This window comes from Echinops telfairi, unplaced genomic scaffold (assembly GCF_000313985.2).
Source record: "Echinops telfairi isolate 266 unplaced genomic scaffold, ASM31398v2 ScPeMD7_7418;HRSCAF=8456, whole genome shotgun sequence".
NCBI lineage: Eukaryota > Metazoa > Chordata > Mammalia > Afrosoricida > Tenrecidae > Echinops > Echinops telfairi.
The window spans coordinates 309,602-332,191 of record NW_022111318.1 but is presented as its reverse complement, the minus strand read 5'-3'; the positions used below and the strand labels follow the sequence as shown (position 1 = coordinate 332,191).

The window sequence follows — 22,590 nt, the reverse complement described above, 5'->3', positions numbered from 1 at the left end:
ATCCCATCGACACCTCATGATCACACAGGCTGGTGTGCTTCTTCCATGTGGGCTTTGTTGCTTCTCAGCTAGATGGCTGCTTGTTTATCTTCAAGCCTTGTAGACCATAACTTTTGATGGCTGGGGACCATCAGCTTTATTCACCACATTTGCTTATGTACCTGTTTTGTCTTCGGCAATCATGTCGGGAAGGTGAGCATCACAGAATGCCAGGTTATTAGAACAAAGTGTTCTTGCGTAGAGGGAGCACTTGAGTAGAGGCCCTATGTCCGTTTGCTACCTTAACACAACATATAAATGTATGTACATAGATCTATTTTCCTATCGTTATATATAAATATATTTACAAATGTACATGCCTGATTTATACATTTATAAATGTCCTTTGCCTCCTAGCTATTTCTTTTTACTTTCCTCTTATTTCACTATCAGGTTTGACCTTCATTCAGCTTTCATTAATTTATCTTTGCTACATTGCACTTGATCAAGCCCCAGCAGGCATCCTACACCCTCCACGCCATCGATTTTTAGATCACTTGTTGTTCCCTTGTCCTTGGATTTGTTGCCTTTCCACCTTCCTTTCCCCCACCTCCTCCTCTCTTGTGTCCCCCTGGAACTGCTGGTCCAGTTCTTTTCTCCTCAGGATTGTTTATCCCACCTATCTTATCTAGATAGGCATGCAAAAACAATAACAAACACCAAAATAAAACAAAAGCATTCAAAAGAAAAGAAAAACAACAATGAAGAAAGTGTATAAATAGTTCCAGATCTGTCTGTTGACCTTTAGGTGTGTTTTCTGGTCAAGTCTGATGAGGTGCCATGCCCTGTCCCCAAAGTCTACTTTTGGAATTCTTCAGAGACTTCATCATGTTGCTCCCCTTGCTACTCTGTTGCACACTATTTGTGTTTCACCCTGGTGTAGTGGGGTCAGATCTGGCACAGTTCCTGAACTGTGTCTCCAGTGTTGTCCCCCGTAGCGCTATGGGTCAATGAGAGATGTCATGTCTCCTTGTGGGGCTGCCCTTTTGGTCCTCTCTGTGCATTATCGCCCTCAGGTTTTGGTGGGCCAGGGTATGTTCCACTATCTCTTTCTTAATAAAAGGAAAACAAATAATCTAACTAAAAGGTGGGAAAATGACATGGGTAGACAATTCACCAGATAAGACATTTTAATGGTTAACAAACACATAAGGAAATATTAATGATCACTAGCCATCTGGGAGATACAAACCCAATGATGATAAGATTTTGCCTCATACTCATAATGATAGCACAATTGAAAAACAAAAATCAGAGAACAACAATTGCTGGAGAGCATGTGGAGAAATTGGAACTCTCATACACTGCTGTAAACTTGTAAATATGCTTGTAAACATGTACAACCATTGTGGGAAGCAATATGATGCTTCCTGAAACATCTGGTAATAGAAGTATCATACAACCTAGCAATATCTCTGCTGGTCTATACCCCAAAGAAATAAGAGACAGAACAGAAACTGACATATATACTCTCTTATGTTCATAGTAGCACAGTTCACAATAGCAAGAAACTGGAATCAGCTCAAATGCCCATCAGTTAAAGAATGCATAAAGAAACTCTGGTGCATACATACAATGGGATACTATGCATCCCTAAAAAAACAATGATGAAACCACAGACTACCTCATGACATGGTTGTGTCTGGGAACCATTATATTGAGTTAATCCAATCAATCACAAAAGACAAATATTATATGAGCCCACTAGCTAGTATAAGGATAAAAACGATGACAAAACACTCCAGCTGATGAGGTAGTGTGCCTACCAACTAGGTAGGTAACTAGGTATGGTAACTAACCATAAACTATATATTATCCACTTATTAGAACATCTTAAAAACCACCTCAAATGAGATGATCTCACTTTAGATTGGGTCAGTTTCCAATGTTGTGAGGATAAGGAGAAGATCAATTATTTCCTGCCATATAACAGTGTCCTATATTCAACCCATATCAACAGACCCCTACAGGAGCAATTAGTGAACTTTACTAGGAAATTGGATTAAGTGGGGGTAGGGACATGTCTGCATTAGAGAAAGCAATTGCAGTTCTGTTGGTGGGTACGATATATGGGACACCCTGACACTGAGAAAAATGCTTAACATTACATAGAGAGTCCCCAGAGGCAGAATATGCCCAATATTCTGTTCCTAACAGGGCACTTTTGACCTAGTTTCTCACCCACCTCTGGTGACCTGGGCAGTGAGTAATAGACAACTTGGACATTTGACTCTGTTCTTTCAAGGCACACAACACCCTTCATAGACAATACTAAAAGGACCCAAATTGAGAATCACACTGGGGAAACTGGGCTTTGCCTTGAACTCCCTTGTCCCAGAACTAAGGAACTGAAATACTCCATCGCACTCTAGGCTGAAATATTCTGGAGGGAGTAGAAGCAGATGGTTACTATTCCTAGGTTAGAGAATTGGTGGTCATTGGATGTTGGGGAGGTTCAGACCTATTACTTGAAGGGAGACCAACATATATTTGCCATTTTCATGCTCTTTCTGCCTTTTTGTGACACATGTTAATCTACCATTCATGTTCTGCCTTTATAAATGAGTACTGAAAGTATTGCCATCTCTCCAACTCTCACGACTTGTATAACTTATGTCCAGTCACCGAAGTTTGAAGATGTACAAGTTGATAGTTCATTAATTCGAGACTAATAATATGTCCTCCGCATGTATAAAATCCTTTGCACAACACTGTTTTACAATGGACTACAATAATATTGCAGCCTGTTGACGTCCCTTCAGACTCATGTAGCTGCAGGCTGGTAATGTGGAAAGGTGAAGTAGAAAGCAGGATGATCAGAGTTTTGTGCTCCAACCTTAGTGTAAATGTGACAGGGCACCGACAGCCACCTGGTATCATCCTGGAGGCAGGCAGAGCCCCATCAAGCAGGATAGTGGAAGTACAGAAAGAGAAAGTTCCCATTGTCTCTGATTCTTATACAAAAAGGTTTATGACAGCAAGGAGGTGTTATAATGTTGGCAACCAAATGATAGGTTGGACCCACCCCTATCCTTACCCAGTAGTTTCTAGTTGATATAGTCCCTAACCATAACAGAATTAAAAATCATAAAAAAAGATCAGGCTTACAGGTCAGATTGTGACTGGGGGAACTCCAAACACCTTAGTCAACTTTTAGGTCTGAAGTTGTACTCAATAAGGTAGAATTATCAACCATTTAATATCAAAAGGTCAACACTGTTATAGAAAAAAACCCAAAGATCTATTTTTATAAAGATTGCAAGCAAAAAAGTATTATAGGGTAATTTTATTCTGACACATGGGGTCACCATGACTGAAAATTGACTCAATCACTTCCTAAGAACAACATGTGGCTTAAAACAAAGGAAACATATTGGCTCACAATTCTGGAGAGCAGACATTAAAAAATAAATGTGTAGGCAGCATTGCTTATGCTCTATGTGCACTCAGGGAGCTTCTGTTCTTTCATCTCCAGCTTCTCAGGGGATTCAATTTCCTGGGCTTTTGGCTGCATCGATTCAATCTCTGCTGCTAAGGTCACATTGTGCAATCCTCTTTATTCTGTTTATCTTCTTTTATATCTCTTATGAAGATGCTTGATTGTAGAAAGAGGGCCTTCCCAAATAATTGAGGATGATCTCCTTCTCTCAAGATCCTTAACTTCATCTGAAAAGATCAATTTTCAAATAAGGTCGCATTCATTGGTTCCATGGATGATGACTAAAAAGACTTTGGGGAAGACTATTCAGCCCAAATTGATCATATTTGTGGGAAGACATGATGGAGGGGCTCAATATCAGCAGATAAAAACAGACCAATGGCAGACTGTGGAACAGACTATCAATTGCTCATACGTAAGTCCAGGTTAAAATGGAAGAAAATGAAAATAAATCCACAAAAGCCAAAATATGACTTTTAGTCTATCCCATCTGAATTTCCAGAACATTCTAAGAACAGATTAGAGACATTGGTCACTAATGATAGACGCTCTGATGAGCTGTGGGAGGACATCAAGATCCTAATTCATGAAGAAAGCAAAAGGTCACTAACAGACAGAAAATAAAGAAAAGAGAAAAGTGGCTGTCAAAAGAGACTGAAAGTTGCTTGTATTCATAGAGTAAATGTAAGAAATGATGAAATCAAAGAGTTCAATAAAAATTTTGAAAGGGCAGTTCGAGAAGACAAAACCAAATATTATAATGAAATATGCAGAGCTAGAGTTTGAAAGAAAAGAACATGTTTAGCATATCTGAAACTGAAAGAACTCAATAAAAAATAAAGCTTTGAGTTGTAATCTTGAAATATTCTATGGGCAAAATATTGAATGATGCAAAAAGCATCATGAGAAGATGGAAAGAATACACAGAGTCACTATACCAAAAAGAACCAGTCGGCATTCCATCATTCAGGAGGTGGTATATGAGTGTGTTAGTCAGGGTTAACTAGAGAAACAAATCCAGAGAGACACTCATATGTGTATAAGAAAGAGCTTTATATAAAGGACATTAAGAAAACATTTCAGCCCAGTCCAGATCAAATCTATAAATCCGATATTAGCCCATATGTCCTATACCAATCTATAAAGTCCTCTTCAGATTCACGAAACACTTGCAATGAAACCGAATGCAGGAAGATCACAGGCCAGTGTGTGGGAAGTCTTGAGATCCAGTGTTATTGTAAGCATCTCAGTGCTGACAAGGTGTTTCTACGTGGCTGTTCCAGCTCAGGGCACTAGCGTAGTTCCCTGTGTCTTGTCAGTAGATAGTCTCTCAGGGAATGAGCAGAGCGGGGTATGGTATCTCCTGCCTCCAAGGAGGAATACAGGATTTCCCAGAATTCTCAGGAGAAGGCCACGTCCACACAGAGGCCTTATTGGTTATGATACAATTGATGAATTAGACTCCACCCCTTCACTTGTAATCCTCTCAAACTGACACCAGGTTATGTAACTATCACACCTATATTTGCCAAAAATTTGGAATCCGATACTTGGAGAACTAACTGGAGGAAATTCATATTTTTGTACATTTCAAATACAGGTGATCCAATAAAAGGTAAAAAAATTATCGAAAACTAGCACTCATATCAAAGGTCTGTTTGCATTGTGGGGCTGTTAATTGAATAATCAACAGTTCAACCCCATCAACCACTCCATGATAGAAACAGGTGACAATCTGCTTCCATAAAGATTTATAGTCTTGGAAGTCCTGTGAGGTGGTTGTACTATGTTCTGTAGGGCCACTATGAGGCAGGATCAATTTGATGGCAGAAGATTTGGTTTGGTTTCTCATTTCTATTAAACACATGTAAAATTACGATATGTGTGTGTGTGTAATTGCAGCAGTATATCCACAGGGAACTGCCAGAAATTCAAACCAGATTCAGAGAGAGTATAGAACAAGGAATATTACTACTGATATCAGATGAATCTTGACTGAAAGCAGAGAATACTAAAGAGATGTTTGCTTCTGTTTCATTGACTGCAAAGACATTCAACTGTGTAGATCACAAGTCATTGGTAGTATTGCAAATGTAGTGAATTCCAGAATACTTATTTGTGCTCATGTGGAACCATGGGGCAGACTTTTATACTAAATGAGAGGCTAATGGGTAATGCAAAATCAGGGAAGGATGGCAGGGTTGTATCCTTTCACCAAACCTCATCAAATGGACTATATAAAAACGGAACGTGTTATCAGGATTGAAGATAGGTTAATTAACAACCTGCGATTTGCAGATGACACAACCTTGTTTGATGAAAGTGCAGGGGATTTAAGGTATTTACTCATGAAAATAAAAGACTAGAGCTTCAACATAAAGAAAACAAAATCCTCACAAGTCTACCAATAAGCAACCTGTAGCTAAACGAAGAAAAGATTGAAGTTGTCAAAGATTTCATTTTATTTATATCCATAGTTGCAGCAATCAAGAAATCAAGTGATGTAAATGTCCTCTGTGTACTTAACTCTATCGTTGGAAATATCTGCAGTCATACAAATATATGTGTAGAAATATACTATCAAACTTTTTATACTTGTAATATGCTCATTAAGCTTCTCATATCTGTTCAGTTTGTATGTATACTCTTATTATTATGTGCAACAGTATATGCATCAGTATTTCCCTTTGTTGTCTTATACTCTTGTGCACACACCTTCCAATGTCTTCTTTTGCTTTGGCCATGTTGTGCTGCCTTCCCCCTTATTGTATATTACCGTTGTACAATAATGTCCTGCATCATATTTTAGTAAATTTTAGTGAGTCTCAAAAGCTTGTGAGCTGCTATTTAAGAGACAATTATTGGTCTCTCCCTAATTGAAGCAAAGAAGATTGAAGGCAAATCAAAGACTAAAGGCAACAAGTTCAGACGACAAAGGAGCCACGTGAAAAAGAGTGTTTACTACCCTGAAACCAGAAGAACTATATGAGGCTTGGCTACCACTACTGAGCACTCTGATCAGGAGCACAATAGAAGGTCCTAGACAGAGAGGGCTGAATAAAAATGGGAACAGTTCCTCTGGGAAGTTCCTGGATCCCGTCAATGGCTTCACCTGGAGCTGCACACACACTCGTAAGACATTGGCTAAGAACAAACTAAGAAGTCAGAAGACCAGAAATGTAGTTCATATAGAAAGCCAAAAAAATATCTTTAAGCCTAAAAACAAATCAAAACCAGTTAGCAGAAGTCTTTGGAAGTTAAACTTTGTGAATTATGAAACTGTTGAGATTAAATAACACTTTTGTAGATATGCAATCAACTGGTACACTTCTCGAAAAGGCCTTTTTCTCCCTTGAACCTCTGTCGAAACAACTCCTTCAGCAGTATCAATAAAATGGACCAGTTAATGTTGACAAAGTTACAAGATTAGTGGTGATACACCGAACACCCAAGAGAAAAAAATACACCAAAATTTCAAAATAACAAAAAGAATCAGACTTACTGGTCTAAAGTGACTAGTGGAACCCCTGAGACTTTGACCATTAGGTGCCCTTTAAGCATGAAGCTAGACTTTGTCAACTTTCAGCAAGACAATGTGCAGAATTGTAAGTAAACAATAACATCAGAGAAGGATGTACTCCTTAGTAAAATCAATCGTAGGAGACTAAGAGGGTGGCACTTTTTCAAAAGCAACTGGTCACATGATCATAACTGGCATTATTAATTCTATTTTTCCATTCTGCATTCTATATTTCTTTTGTCCTTAGCAAGTACTTCAACTGGCTGTAGTTCTTTGCCTGGTAGAGTAACACACAAAACCAACAAACTATATTACAGATGAGTCTGGCCATTACTAGCTCTACCTGAATTTATTTGCTGTAGTTTTCTATTGACTTTTCTCACAGGACATAGTAGTATTAAGGAACACCTTATGAAATTTCTTGTATTTGAGATATATTTCCTTACCCTACATACATCTACTTACCTACACTTTTCCCTTTGTAATATAGATTGGGAACATTTGTGTTATGGTGACTAAAGCTTTTGGTTGTGAACCAAAAGTTTGGGAGGCAATCCCACCAAGCTCTTCTGGGAAGAAAGACATGGCAGTCCCGTGCTATTAAAAATATTACAATCGAGAGTGGAAGTGGCGTTGGTCTGGCCTGAGCCCCTTGGTGAATTTGTTAGGCATGGAGAGGAAGTGATGTCTTCCAGATTCCGTGCAATACATGCTACTCGAGGACGCACATCCTTTAAGCAGCAGAAGAACCCCAGGAAGAGCATTGGGACGAAGAATAGCAAGAACCAGTGCTCCATAAAGGATAATAGTTTCCAGTACACTATCCCTCATGATGACTCCTTCAGTGGTTCATCATCTGCCTCTTCATGTGAAGCAATCAATGATTTTCCGACATCCTTCTGAAAATCTGCCACCTACTTGAAGAAGATTAAAAGCACCAAACCTCCTGCTGCTTCATCAACCAAAGGAAAAAGGAAACCAAGGCAGGAAGAAGATGAAGATGAAGATTATAGACAATTCCCTCCGAAGAAGCATAACCTTTAAGGGAGGAAACAACGGCCTAAACCCCAGCCAAGCCCCAAGCCCCAGCCTCATCGTGTTTGGAAGGAACTGCCAACTTATGCTGTAGGCAGTGTGGAGGAGCAGTGGTACTTAGAAATCATGGATAAGGGCAGTGTCTCCTGCAATACCTGCCAGTCAGTGGGGAGAAAAAACCATAGAAGGTTTAAAGAAACGATGGAAAACTGCAGACAGGAACTGCTTACTTGTCACCATTGTGGGAAACGGCTGTGTTCTATGACAGGGATGAAGTACCACGTCATGGCAAATCATAACAGTTTGCCGATTTTGAAGGCTGGCGGTGAACTAGACGAGCCAAGCGAGAGAGAGCGCCTCCAAACAGTTCTGAAGAGGCTGGGGAAGATCAGGTGCATGTGTGAGAGTTGCTCTAGTAGCTTCATCAGCATCATGGGCTATATGTACCACTTCAGAAAATGTAGCAAAGCGGCATCACAGCTGGAAAAGATGACCCTGAAATGTCAGCACTGTGGAAAGCCATATAGATCGAAGGCTGGGCTTGCATATCACCTGAGGTCAGAGCACGGGCCTATCTCCTTCTTAGAGTCAGGACAGTCCAAATGCTTAAAGGATGTGAACCTGGTGTCAGAGTGGGAGCCGAGTTCAGAGGCGTTCTGCCAAGATAGCTGTCTACCACCAGCAGGAGCTGGCCACTGCAGAACGGGCCAAATAATGGCCTAAGAGAAAGGTACTTCAGGACCTGGTACCGGATGATCGGAAGCTGAAATATACCCGCCCTGGGGTACCTATGTTCAGCCAGGAAATACAACATAAGTGGAAGTTGGTGGTCAAGAAGTATCAGCACATTCAGTGTCCTAACCAGGGTTGCAAGGCTGTCTCCAGTAGTGTGTCTGGCCTTAAAGCTCGCCTGAGCTCTTGCACATAGGGAAACTTTGTGGCTGGAAAATACAAGTGTCTTATGTGTCAGAAAGAGAATTTGTGTCTGAGAGTGGTGCAGGTATCACATCAACTCTGTTCACGCAGAGGATTGGTTTGTTGTAAACCCGACAACAACCAAAAACTTCGAAAAGCTGATGAAGATCAAACAGTGGCAGCAAGAAGAAGAGCGGAGGCAGTAGCACAGGAGCCGAAGGTCTCTCCGAAGGCGGCAGCAGCCTAGCACTGAGCATTCTGAGGCAAAGCAGTCTGAGAGTAGGGAGGGATCAGAGGCGGCGTAATGAGGAACTAGTAGTGTCAACTTCCGCCAAGGAACCAGAGCAAGAGCCCGCCTGTGCCAGCACATTTCCAGAAAGTAAAGCCCTCAAAGACGAACCATAAATGAGGGAGACAATACAGGCAGGCAGTGTGAGAGTGCCTTCCCTCCACCCCCAGGGGATGTGATGCTGTTGTTCCTGGGGGTCTCCTGGGAGGACCGAGTCATGGGGCTGGGTGGAGGGACATGTACTTCTTCAGCTGTGTTTGACTTTCTCAGCTTCTTCCTCCTGTGTAAATTACCCTGTTTACCCCCCACCTTCCACTCCTTTCCCCTTTTTTGGTAGGTTCTCCTGCTCTCCCTATTGGAGTCCTCTTGTTTTTTTGATTCTTATCTTACCCAAAGGTCAACTATAGGCCTCTTGCCCTGTATAAAACTTAAGAAACTTGTTTGGTGGCCTTTCCTTCCTGGGGTGTAGGATGTTCTTAGAAGCTCCATTGATTTACTAGCCACTCCATCATCTAGCTTAAAATGTTGCAAATTACATTTTCAAACCATGCCTGGACTTCTCCTTTTGTATTTGTGATATAAAAGGCCTAGAAACTAGAACCATCATCATACGTGTACTGTGGTTACCCTGCCTCCTTGGGAAACACATTTTATGGAGGCTGTTTGCTACAGTTTTAACAAACAATCTAATATGCTTTTTAGGGTTGAAAGTAATAAAATGGATTTAGGATGAAAAAGTTAGAACTTCTTTACTCTGATTATACTGGAAAATGTTTTGCTTATCTCAAATAGCAGTAATGAACTAGACCCACAGGCATGAAAAACAGGCTTAAACCTTAAAATGACTGGAATGAAGACAGTAGAAGCAATAAACAAGTACTGCCCCACTTTTCCTGGGGCCTGCAGTCTGTCCTGTTGCTGTGATTAGGGCCGTCCCGGAGTTTGCCTCTCCTTCAGTCTGCGGGATCAAGAGCGATCAGAATGGTCCCCTGATGTTTTGGTGCAGTGCTCCTGATGAAGCTGGACGAGTGGCCAACAAGGTGCACAGCCCTTCTTCCCTGCACTTCACCTCACTTGGTAGCCTAAGCCCCCGAGCTCTCTTCTGCCCCATGTACCCATCTTCTTATCTCTGTAATTTCTAAGACTATTGCCCTTCCCTGCAATTCTGTTTTGTTATGCCCAGAGATTTTTTATTCTAGATGTAGCCACTTAAACCTGGAGCTGAAAAGAAAAATTCTTTTTCTGTACCTCATGTCTTCTTGGTCTTGTTGAGTGAGCTATTTGGCTTTCTCGGGGCATCGATTATAGCAGCTTTCTTGTGGTTCTGCATTCTCTTCCCTCCTTTGCATATTTTTTGCCTGATTGTTGTCTATTTTTTGTGGCATATGCCACATAAAAATACGGGACCCTTCACCCTGATGTGGACATGTACTCCCTTTTCAAATTCTGAATGGTTGAACCCTCTGTGCTCCTCCACATAGCTTTAACATGTGGGCCTTTCTGAAGACCACTTTCAGACCGAGGGAGCATTGAAACCGGATTTGGATACTGCTAGATTAGGTCATTTTGAAATGAGTGAAGTATCTGGTATATTAATTTCCATTGGCAGTTGTGCCCCTAAAACCTTTTCGGTAGATAAGGGTTGCCAGGGAGGAGAAATGAAGAAGCTATGTTAATTTCTGGTGAGTAAGATTTGGGGACTGCTTGGTAATGATGAAATAAATGACTCTTGGTTAGCAAAAAAAAATTACAATCTTGGAAACCCCATCAAAGGCAGTTTTACTTTGTCCTACAGGACAGCTAAAAGTTGGAATCTTCTTATTTGGTTTTGAAGAGAAATAAATCATCTTAAATCACTAAACTCTTATTTCTGGCCATTCCACTTCCAGGCAAAATGGATAATCAAGTACACTCTTTGAAGTAAATATTTACATTGATCATTTTCTTTCAGAGATGTCTAAGAAAGAGGTCATAATAGACAGGTGTTTATATACCATGCAGCATGACAGATTTCTTTTACTACGCTGTTTGAAGTTAACAGCCTCTCCATGAGGCTAGGTTAGGCTGGGTTGACCAGAGAAACAAATACAGTGACAAAGAACTTTATATATCAAGAAGCAACTTGACATCAAGAAGGCATCCCAGTACAGTCTAACTCAAGTCCATAGGTCTGGTACTAGTCCATAAGTCCCTCTTCAGGCTCACATAGCCACATGGAATGACAGAATGCAGGAAGACCACAGGCCAGTGGGTGCAGTCGTGTGGATCCAAGGTCTGTGGAAACATGGCAGAGAACCAGCAATTCTCAGGGTAGCCACCAGAGTCCAAGCAAGCAGGAGGGCAGACTGGTAGAGTAAGAAGGAAGTTCCTAGGTCTTTCCTTACAAGAAAGCCACATCCCCAAGGAGACAGCATTAGATGCTCTGAGGGAGAAAGATGGAGCTCTCTACTCCTATAAAGAGCTACAGTTTTGGAAACTCACAGGGAAAGTTCTACCCTGTCTTATAGGGTCACCATAGGAGCCCTTGTGGCATAGTGGTTATGCATTGGGCTGATAACTGCACGGTGCACATTTTGAAATCACCAGCAGCTCTGCAGGAGAAAGGCAGGGATTTCTACTCCCATAAATAGGTACAGTCTTGGAAACTCACTGGGGCAGTTCTACTCTGTCCTATGAGGTTGCTGGGAGTCAGCATTCACTCCATGACAATGAGTGAGTAAAGCGAGATAGGGTCACGGGGTCAAAATAGACTTGATAACAGTGTGAGATCATTTAACTTGTGTCTTCAGGGGCTTTTTTAAACCTGATCTGAACTGTGTCACTTTTCATTTGAAAAGGTAATGCTTCTGTGCACGCTACATTTTATGGCACAGTGGGTTAAACAACATCCAGTTCATGATCTACAGCTCAGGTTGAATGGTAACTTTATAGCCTATGGCCAATGTTTAGCTTTCAGTAAGGTCCACTAAGGAAGCAAAAGTTACTTTTGATCGTGAGAGTAGTTATCTGCAGTGTATGGCAAGGCTTTACTACAAAATCATGATGTTCTGTTCTAGAAGAAACTTACAGAAGCCTGTCATAGGCCCCAAGGATCATGTTTATGTGTCCTTAATTATATTGAGGAATTATCTTCTATTTTACTGATCTTTTTATTAAGAATAGTGTTGGATTATGTCACATGGATTTTTCTGTACTGGTTTATATGATTATTTTTTCCTTTTGCTTACTTTTAGTTATGTGGTAGATTAAGTTAATTGTTTTTCTAATGGAGAAACATTCTTCCAAACCTGGTATGAATCCCATTTGGTCAAATGCATTTTATTTTGGTATGTTACTGGATATCAATGTTTTCTATCATGTGCCCTTATTATTAATTTAAGTTTTATTGTAACCGAGGTGGGAGTTTTACATTTCAGATAATCAGTTTTGAATTCAAAACTGTAATATACTTATCAACCCCCCCACACTTACCCTATACCCACCGTTGATTTTCCTTCATTCTCTCGTGGATTGCTATCTTTTCTTTCACCTACGTTACTGCCTGTTAACTCTCTCGCCTATTACTTCATCTTCCCTCCTTTGCATTTCAGCCCTTGGAAACCTACGGTCTGTTCCATTTGGTATGAAAGTTTTGTCTTAGTTTTTTCCCCCTTATAACAATGATTTCATACAACACTTCTCTTTTTGTTATTGACTAATTTCATTCAGCATAATGGTTTCCAGCCCAATTGTATTCTTTTGATGTCTTAGTTTGCTAATGTTTCTGGCTAAGAATTCAAACACAATGTTGACTAGAGTGTTGTTAAGGGGCACCTTGTCTAGTTTTACTTTTCAAGGGAAATGTTTTTTAGTTTTTCCCTACTGAATATGACAGTGGCCATTGGTTTTTCATATATGGCCTTTACTATTTTGAGGAGTTTCCTTTCTTACATGATTGATTTTATTAGAAATGGGTGTTGGGTATTGTTGAATGCAACTATTGATATAATCGGGTTGTTCTCATTCTTTATCTTGTTGATGTGATAGAATTCATTGATTGCTTTTTGAATGTTTAACCATTCTACTACTAGATATGAATTCTACTACTAGATAACCATTCTTGCATACTAGATATGAATCCCACTTGCACATTATTCTTTTATATATGCTGTTGGATTCTATGGGCTAGAATTTTGTTGAGAATTTTTGCATCTACGTTCTTGATGGATATTGGTCTGTATTTTTCTGTCTTTGTCCAGTTTTGGAATCAGAGGGAGGCTGGCTTAATAGAATGAGTTTGGAAGATTGCTGTTATTGGTGACAGCTCTTCCCCGAACATTTGGTAGAATTTCCCTGTGAAGTCATCTCATCCTGAGCATTTATTAGTTGGACGGTTCTTAATGACCTTCTCTAGTTCTTCTTCAGTTATGGGTATGTTCAGGTTTTCTACATATGTCTGTGTTAGTTGGGGTATATGATGCATTTCTAGGTATTCATCTATTTCTTCTAGATTGTCACACCTGTAGGAGTACAGTTTTTGTAATAATGTATTGCTATACTTTTTATTTCACTTTTTATTTATTTGTGACATCACCTTTTTCATTTATAATTATAGATAGTTTCATCTTCTCTTATTTCCTTTCTTAATTACCCAGGCAGTTTGCCAATTTTGTTAATCCTTTCAATAAACCAACTTCTAGTCTTGTTGATTTTTTTTCTGTTCTCTGTTTTCAGTTTGCTTATTTCTGCCCTAATATTTATGATTTCTTTTCTGCTGTTGTTGGAGTGTTCATGTTGTTGCTCTTATTTTAATTGTTTGAGGTATTGTGTTAAGGTGTTGATTTTAGATCTTTTTTTTTCTTCATGCATGAGTTGATTGCTATACATTGACCTGTGATAACTGAATTTGCTATTTCCTAAAAGTCTTTATTTGCTGTGTTAGTGTTATTTTTCCCCCAACAAATTTCTTAATTTCATCCCTTATTTGATCTATTATCCAGTCGTTTTTAAGTAGTACGTTTTCTGTCTCCATGTGTTTGTCTTTATATTTCTGTTCTACTTATTGTTGATTTTTGGTTTTATCGCATTATGATCTGAGAATATGGATTTTAGAATCTCAATATTTTAAAATTTGTTGAGGCTTGCCTTGTGGTTTAACAAATGATCTACTCTAGAGTATGTGCCATGTTTTCTGGAGAAGAATGAATATTGTGTTGTTGGATGGAGTGTTCTATATATGTCTAGGATGTTGAGCTGGTTGATTTTGTTGTTTAGTTCTTCTATTTCTTTCTTTCCATTGGAGTCCTTTCTTTCCATTCGAGTTGTATGTTGAAGTTTCCTACAATTACTTTGGAGCTATTTATTTCTACTTTCAACTCTGTGAGCATTTGATTGATATATGAGGAAAACAGAGAATCCGAAAGAAAGGGTACACTGTCCGCTCTCAGCACTCTTGATTACAGAGCTTGGCATGCAATCCCTACCAAGAGCCATGCCTCTACAGTCTGAAATATGGGTAAAGCCCAAATACACAAAATTCCAGGAAGGCCATTTCTCCCCAGCACATCTGCCTCCCATAAATGTTTAGACAAAGTGGTGTCCTAAATATGCTTGACTCCTGACATACGCAGTTAAAGTACACTTATCTCAAAGAACATTTGCTCTCCTTGTTACTTATCTAAAGGAGCATTTGTTTCTCTTGTCTCTTGTATGCTTTTTACTCTCTTTGAAGTATTCCCTTTGAAGGCTTGGAATACCAAGACTAGTACATTTCCCATTTGTTTGATGTAGATGATTAACTAAAGGCTTGCATGCCTCAAGAGCTACAAAAACCCTTTGTGGAATAAACTCTGGGCTCTTCCCCCTCTTCTCGCTTTTACTGAGAATTGAGTTGAATTCTCTATGCTCCCTTTTTTGTCTTCTTTGTCTTTTTTACTTACGCACATCGCTCCTTGGGCCCGTTCGATCGTGAGGCTGGACCTCACAGATGTATGCTGAGGGTCTTTCACTTGGTTTGTGTATGCTTAATAAATTTATATGTTCTTGATGCATTGTTCCTTTAATCATTATGTAGTGTCCATTCTTGCCTCTTCTTGTGTAATTCGCCTTGAAGTCTATTTTATCAGACAATAATATTGATTCTCCTGCATGTTTACAGGTTTTAAAAGCAGTTTTATTGACATAAATTCACATATACAATTAAATAGTTCAATCATATTAAAAAGAGTTGTTCACTCATTTCCACAATCAGTTTTTGAACATTTACTTTCTTTGGTATTGCTATAAGCTCCCCATTAATGCCCAACCTTCTTTCCCATTTCTCCCATGAAACCATAATACTGTCACTGTCTCTATAGCTTTACCCATCTTGTATTTCTTTTTCTTTTTTCAAGTTGGAGCAAATTCAGCTTTATTATATACTATATACATTACTGATATTTTGTTTAGGATTTTTACATTAATATTCATGAATGACAATAAGTTATAGTTAATCTTTTCCATACTATCTTTAACTTTTCCACACATACATCCATTGTGTCGAGCACATATGTACATTTGTTTCCCTCATTATTCTCAAAACATTTGCTTTCTGCTTGAGCCCCTGGTATCTGCTCCTCATTTTTCCCCTCCCTCCCTGCTTCCCCTTTTCCCCTCCCCCATGAACCCTCAATAATTTATAAATTATTATTATTTTGTCATATCTTACATTCTCCAACATGTCCCCCTTTCCACTTCTCTGTTGTCCCTCCCCCAGGGAGGAGGACATATGTAGATCTCTGTAATCTGTTCCTCTTTCTCCCCCACCTTCCGTCCACCCTCCCGGTATCACCACTCTCACCACTGGTCCTGAAGGGATCATCTGTCCTGGATTCCCTGTGTTTCCATTTCCTATCTGTACCAGTGTACATTCTCTGATCTACCCGGATTTGTAAGGTAGAATTGGGATCATTATGGTGGGTGGGAAGGAAGCATTTAGGAACTAGAGGAAAGTTTTATGTTTCATTGTTGCTGCATTGCACCCTGACTGGCTCGTCTCCCATCTTGCATTTCATATACATTATTACATAGGGAAAAAACTCCACAGAACTCTGCATGTTACCAAGGCTATTCATATCCCTGGTTTATGATCAGACAGAATCCAATGGACACTTTACTCCATATGTGGACTTTGTGAGTGTTTTCTGAGCTTACACTGTCATCTATATCCTTCTGAAAACTGGATATTTATAATTTAATTTCTGATACCATTCCCTCCTACAGTTTATGATTTTCTTATTTATCATTGGTGGATCAATACAGGCTGGTGTGCTTCTTTTGTGTGGGCTTAGTTTATGCCTCACTTAGATGGCTGCTTGTTTGAAGTCAAACTTTTAAGACCCCAGACACTGTTCTTTCTGATACCTGGGAACCATCTATTTTCTTCATCACACTTCGCTATAGCCACCATATCTTCAGTGTTCTTTTCATGTGGACGAGGATCAAGCAGGGCCATGTCATAAAAACGAATTGTTGTACAATTGGGGCTACAGTTAAGTGTAAACCCAAAATTTATCAATATAAATATGAATATATGTGTCTGGTTCACTTTAGAGGCATCATTATCATTTTGTTAGTGGACAGTATCAACTGTTTTCTTGGGGCATAAGATAATTTTATCAATAGTGTCATTAATTTATCTAATGGTGTAGAACTGAAAAACTATTGAGGAAAGTTCTCCTCTTGCAATTTTACGGTTGCCATTGGCTTCATAGATTTTTCACCAGACTTTGACTTTAGTCTACCTTTGCCTTTGAGTTTAGGGTATGTCCCATTTAGGCAGTATAGATAACTCTTGTTTTCGAATCCAGTCTTCTACTATCTATCTTTGATTCATACAGTCAATCCATTGACATTCAGTGTCATTTTTGATATGTGCACATTTGCTGCTGTCATATTGCTGTGTTTTCGTTTGGTTTCTTATTACCTGTTTTGTTGGTTTTATTGGTTTCTTTGCTCCTCTTCTATTTCTGTGTAGTTTTGAGTGCTGTTTTCATCGTACTGGTTTCTGGGTGGTGTTTTCCAGTCTGATGCTCTAAGGTTTGCCTGCTATTGTTGATTCGATGTCTATAGTGATATTTATACAGCATGATGGACTATAACAGTCCACACTGAAGTAGAGGGCAAATTCAGCTTACTTTCGTGAAACATTTAATATACTGGATGTTCTTCAACTCATGTGGGTTGTCAATCCAAGGTCAATGAAGCAGACAGTGAAGTCTTTCGTCAGGCAAGACAGGCAGAGTCTGCCCACAGGTTGCAGACAGCTGGGTGGATCAGCAACAGTCAGTCCCATGCTAGCATGGGAGCTTAGCAAAGCAGACCCCAATGGGATCTCTAACTCAAGTGGTGCATGGTGACAGGATCCACCAGCCTTAAGCTCAAGCAATGTATGCACCAGAAGCACGGAAAAGCAGGTCTCGAAGGAGCCTCAAGCTCTAGTGACAGGATCCACGTGGCTTGGCCCACAGGTAGCGCCACACACTACTAGCTCAGGCAGCAGCATTCTGGTCTGATCACTAGGGAGGAAGAGAGAGATGGGATGCCAGCTGTCATTATTTATCTCGATCACCCTCCAATCAAGCTGCAACCTGATTAAACTCTGCCCACAAGCTCCTAATGGCGTAGTTGGTCCAATAACTGAACTATCATACTGATCTTTTAAAAAGTGAATTCCTTTGAATTTTCCTCCTCTGAAAATGCTTTTATTTCTCCCTCATATTTGAGGGACAGTTTTGCTGGCTATGGGATTCTTGGTTTCCAGCTTATTTTCCTTCAAAATTTTATATGTATGTCACTTCATTATTATCTTGCCTACATAGTTTCTACTGAGACATCTGACCTTATTCCTATCAGATTTCCTTTGTAGATAACTGTTTTTTTTTCTAACTGCCCTCAGGGTTCTCTCCATTTTTTAAAAAATTAGATCGTTTAATTATGATATCATGTGATGTTTTTATTTTGTGATCTATGCTATTTGGGGTTCTCTTAGCTTCTTGAATAATTATTTTCTCCTCCTTTCTGATTTTGGGGAAATTTTCTAGAATGATTTCTCATACTGTTTTATTGGTAGATTTTTTTGGTTCTTGTTCCAGGATCACGATGAGATGTAGGTTGTTTCTCACGATAGTGGCCCTCATCAGCTTTTTTCTTACTCCTTTGCTTATTTTGTTGTTTTTCTCATTGATTGTAGCAAGAGTGGTTGGCTTTGAGCTCACTGATTCTATTCTCCCCCCCCCCCCCCCCCAGACTCTATTCCTTAGGTCTTTTACTATGTTGCTTAATTCTGTTATCTCATTTTCTGTCTTCTGAGATTCCTCTTGGTTCAATGATTTTAGTTTTTCACTTTGTTCCTTTCTTCTCATGAGTGCTCCTCAAATTCCTTGAAAGGATCTGAACATCATTCTTCTAAATGCTGTATCTGGTAACTTCATATACTGTTCCTCAGAGAACTCTTTTTAAAATATGTGTGTGCCTGGGCACCAGAGAACAAAGTAGGAAAGAAGACAGAAGAAGAAAAAAAATTAAAAAGGTAAGCTTGAGTTCTGATTTTATCTGCACAAAGCTGAGCATGCAGAGCTATTTCCCAGAGGTCAGTGAGGTAAGAGCTTTGCCTGGTTGAGTTGCCCCAGGGTTTGGGAAATATCATCTATGCTGTGGAGGAGCAGGCACCCAGAAGTGGCATGTACTTTTGATCAATCTTAAAGGGGAATCTGTCGGCAGGTATTACTGCTCTCCCAGTTTAAGAAATTTGTGTGTATTTATCTTTGTGTTGAGATTATCACTGCCAGGAAGTGCAGGATATCCCTCCTAGTAGACCTTCTTTAGTAGTGGCTGTGGAGATCTTCCTATGCTTGTTATCAGGCAACTATCTTGATGTATTTGTAGTGCACATTCTTGTCTTTTATTGTGCTATTTGCCTTGAAATCCATTTTATCAGAGATTACAATTCCCACTCCTGCTATCTTGTGGTTGCTGCTGACTTGGTAAAATTTTCTTCATCCTTTGTTTCTTTTTCTTTTTTGTAACTGGCACTTCATTGATTGTTTTGAGAGAAGAGATATTATGAACAATTAGTTCACAATTCTTAATGCACGTACTAAAATCCTAAAAAGGCATGTAGTTACTATTTTTTTTATAAATTTCTGTGACTTTCCAGCTTTAAATTTGGAGGCTTATCAAGTACCATTATCTTCAAATGTTATAAGCTGTTACATTTAAGTCACACTAATTCACAATTTGATGTCTTAGACACTACACACTCAAATGTTCAACCATTAATAGTGCATAACAAAGTTATAAGGAAAACTGGATTACCACGACGAAAGGTGTCACAGAATGCACACAGTTCTGATAAATAAGCTGTGATTATAGAATTATATTAAGACTCAATTCTATTAATCAAAACCATGAAAACAAAATTTTAAATGTTCAAGCTATACAAATACACAATAGTGACTCCAAAATGTCATTAAGTATGTTTTGTATTACGGATACAAAAACTCCCTCACACATCAAGTGCTATGTTGACACCTGAAACAGTCAAATTTTCCCACAATTCAACATCCCATTACTTTCTGATTGTATCAACAAATAAACAACCAGTAAATAACTTTATGTCTTAAAAAAAAACATTTACACTTACAAAAAATTGGATGAAGTGGGATTTCCTCTTAAGAATGTTTCTAGAGCTACTAAAAAACTTCCATTTACAAAATAGTTGATCAAAAGATTCCTTTGGATTTGACAAGAAGTTAGATAACAGATCCCACTGATAGGATATGGCAGAAAACATTACTCAGACTTGGCTTCTTTTTCTCCTGCTTCATCAGAGGCTGGACTCAGTTTTGGCAGGCCAATCTTCTTTAGTTTCTTGGTTAGCAACTCCAGTTTATTTTCCCTTTTGCTTGTGCTTGTCTAAAGAATTGTCCTTCCTGCTGCCTTTATTTTGCCTTTGTCTCCCTAATTTCAGGAACAGGTTTCCCTGACAACCTCGCCTATCTCCTCTTTGTGGACATCTTGGCTCTGGGGATGGTGCTTGCCAAATGCCGGAGGATTGTAGTGCATGAGAACTTTTTGCCTGGCCACTGCAGCTCTGCGCCATCCTTTGTTTCTTAGTCTATTTTTAGCTCTGAGTTTGAGATGTGCATTTTTTAGGCAGTATATAGTTGTGTGCTGTTTTCTAATTTACTATGCTACTCTTTGTCTCTTAATTGGTACATTTAATATATTGAAATTAAGTGCCATTATTGATATATGTGGATCTGTGGCTCTAATTTCGTTGTTTGTTTAACATCATTTTTTTGTGGTTATATTGATTTCTCTGTTTCTTCTCTAATTCAGTGTGTTGCTTTCATTGTATTGTTTTCTGGATTTTTTTTTTTTTGTATATTTCTCTCAGGTTTGTCTGCTGTTGTTGATTCTCTGTTCATCATAATCAGACACACACACACACGCGCGCGCGGTAGTTACATACTCTGTTGTCAATTTGAGACTAAAGAGTGAAGGGATGGAGTTTAGCTTGTCAATCAAGTCGCAGCTTGGTGACCTCATTTGGAGGCAATAAGGAGATAAATACGTCGCTGGAGGTGGGACACATGCTCACTCCTTGGGAGACGTTCTGGCTGACGAGACACATGGAGCTGTGGTAGTGCCAGTGCCTTGAGCTGGAGGAGCCATGTAGAGACCCCTGCCAGCGCTGAGATGCTTCTACCGCCACTGGATCCACAAGAATTTCCACCCACTGGCCTGTGATCTTCCTGCATTTGGTGTCATTGCATTTGTTGCATGAGTCTGAAGAGGAATTTGTAGATTGATTTCAGACATATGGGCTAATATCGGACTTATGGATTTGATCTGGACTGGGCTTTGATGCTTTCTCAATATTCAATCGCTCTTGTATATAAAGCTTTCTTATACACATATGAGTCTCCCTGGATTTGTTTCTCTTGTCTACTCAGACTAACAGTATACATATACATATACATGCTGCTGGTCTTTGTTTTAAAATGTCCTTTAGTTTTTTCTTGTGTGGACATACCTTTATTTTTTCCCGTATTTGAGGAATATCATTCTTGGATTCTTGCAAATTTTTTCATTTCATAATTTTATATGTGTCACTCCATTGTCTTTTTGCCTGAATGGTTTCTGTTCAGAAGATTGACCTTATCTTTATCTTTTCCTCTGTAGATTACTGTTCTTTTATGCCAGCCTTTCTCAGGAGTCTCTCCTTTTCCTTGAAGATGGAGAGTTGGACTACAATATGTCTTGATAATTCATGTTTTGGGTTTATTCTAATTGGGGTACTTTTAACTTCGTGAATAGTTATTTTATACATTTATGGATTGACAAAGCAGCTGCAACATGAGGTCAGGCATAGAAATAATTGTGAGGATGACACAGGACTGGGCAGTGTCAATTTCTGTTGTGCATAGGGTCACTATGGGTTGGAACCAACTCAACAGCACCTAACATCACAAACTAACTGTCCACAAAGACAAGGATCTACATCATACTTTGGTGAGTAGCCACTGGGTTCTTGAAAGCTCACGAGGAGCCACCGAAAGTGAAACTATTAGACTTTTCTCATACAAAAGAAATAATAGTTATGGAAATCAATTGAACATAAAATCAAATAATATCTCTGAAGAATTATGAGACCAGAAAAACTATTCTATATATTGTCTAGCTACTACTATCAGCTACTCTGAAAAGACTATACTAGAAGGTCCGTAATGGAATGGGAGTAAAAGGTGGAACAAAATCTTAAAATCATAAAGAAAGACTAGCCTTACTAGTCAAATAGAGAATAGTGGGACACCCAAGACGATGACACTTAGTTACCTTTCAGATCTGGAACTGAAATTACCTCTGTGGCTTAATTTTCAGCCAAACAGTAAATAGATCTATAAGTGGAACAACAGCATTAGGGATGTGTGCATACATTCAATTACTCAACCACTTGAGTTCAAAATGGAAATATTTACTCAAGGGCAAAGTTCTGAAGAGTTAGGAAAGAAGAGCTGTAAAATAAGAAACACAGTGATGAGTGGGATAAGTGATATTGCATTGAGGTACTTTTAAATAATAAGATGAAACAAAATGTAAACGAATTGTTGAATATAAAACTGATCATCTGCTCTATTAATCTTTACCCAATTTAAAATAAAAACTTAATAGAAAAGGAGAGTCACCCATTGGGCCTCCACTCAAGAACTCCCTCAATGCAAGAATACTTTCTTCTATTAATTGACATTCTATGATGCTCACCTTCTCGACACAACCGCGGAAGACTAAGTGGGTGAATAAGCAAATGTGGTGAAGAAAGCTGATGGTGCC

General features: G+C 39.1%; 1 pseudogene; it reads left to right on the top strand.

Annotated features, from left to right (window-relative positions):
* The first annotated feature begins 7,682 nt into the window (after positions 1 to 7,682).
* Positions 7,683 to 9,384, top strand: LOC101652172 (annotated as a pseudogene).
* Positions 9,385 to 22,590: the final 13,206 nt, after the last annotated feature.